Genomic DNA, 1359 nt, shown 5'->3' on the forward strand with positions numbered 1-1359 from the left:
TGGTTGTAACGGTTGTGATGGTGCCATCAATAAATAAACAGTTTTTCAGTCACGGTCATGTAGCCGGATGAGCTGCAGAACAATGGGCCTTTTGGTGGCATGCTGGTCTTCTGAGAGATCTGCCTGTACTGGGTGGAGAGGGGTTTTGATGAAAAATAACCAACCCATTGTCGTTCTCATCCTGCAACTGAGCCAGTACACTGAAACGATTCCTTTGGATGTCAGCAAGGATATTCCTCCATTAAGTGTAGAAAGAGGTTAATTTTTTCCACATGTGGACAGGTAGGTAACCTCTTATTGTCCTCCCTCTTACCTCTCCCACACACACCTTCTGTTCCTCCTGCCCCTCTTCCCGTCTTAAGATGTAGGTTATTTYGCTCTAATAATCTAAAACAAAAGGTTGAATTTGAACCAGTACTCGTGTTTCACTGCATACACAAGTTGATGCAATAAGTTTAAATAACAGAAAATCAAGGCAGCAACAACRAAGAAACCACAAACAGCAACATGATTTATGCAGCATTATTTTGAGATTGTTGGATRGTGGTTTGAMAGCAATTTGAAATCATTTAAACAATGTGTGTCTAGAACAGATTAACTGTGTGATCCCCACTTCTGTGAGTGCAGTGRARAGACAAAATAAGTTTTTGAGTATAAATACGAGTACTTTGTTTGGTTTTTGCATAGTTTCTCGAGATGACTTTGATTGATAGTTGATGCTGTRCTAATGATTGGATTGACCAAAATTATGGCAAACTGGGATGTATCATCTAAATCTSCAGTGACCAGATCACCAAATGCTTAGAAATACCTCAACCTTGAACTCTTAYTGTTTGCTGATATTTATTTTGAAGGCCACAGCAACAACGCTGTTATCATTTCACCTTGTCAGTAGCAAAGTCTGGATAGGCCATTCACCTGTTTGTGATAGTGCCTGAGATTATCAAACGTTTCAAAATGGAWGTAAAACGAATTGRAAAAAGACATGACTGCCATCTAGTGGGCATTTTTTAGGATCAAGCTAATGAATGGAGTCCTCTATAGAGTTGAGTTTTTTTGTTGTCGTTATAGTTACTGTATTTGTGAATAAGCAAGAGCTTCTGTGTTGCATCTCTGACTCTACTACCAATGATTCTAACCAGGTCTGTTGTTCCTTCAGCTGCTACTTTTTAGAATGACTGAACAGTTAAGAGGGTGATGTTAAAGTTTAAATTTTTGTAGTTTTGTGACCTAAGGTATCTGATTTTTTTTTTTACTTGGATCAGTGTTGATTTTTGCTGCCATGCAGTTTGAGTAAATATCTTGGAAAAAACTTGCACATGCAGCATATTTCCCTTTCTTATTTGCAGTAAACATTAA

At 38.1% G+C, this 1359-nt stretch overlaps 1 protein-coding gene across 3 annotated transcripts in view; it reads left to right on the forward strand.

Moving 5' to 3' along the window:
- Window positions 1-178: 178 nt before the first annotated feature.
- gjc2 (gap junction protein gamma 2) overlaps window positions 179-1359 on the forward strand; it is a 19779-nt gene continuing 18598 nt past the window's right edge. For all 3 annotated transcript variants that reach the window (XR_535969.2, XM_008434305.2, XM_008434303.2), the window contains exon 1: window positions 179-282. The gene's annotated coding sequence lies outside the window, so the exon portion shown is untranslated. The remainder of the gene's footprint in view (window positions 283-1359) is intronic.

The sequence above is a fragment of the Poecilia reticulata genome, linkage group LG17, assembly GCF_000633615.1.
Source record: "Poecilia reticulata strain Guanapo linkage group LG17, Guppy_female_1.0+MT, whole genome shotgun sequence".
NCBI lineage: Eukaryota > Metazoa > Chordata > Actinopteri > Cyprinodontiformes > Poeciliidae > Poecilia > Poecilia reticulata.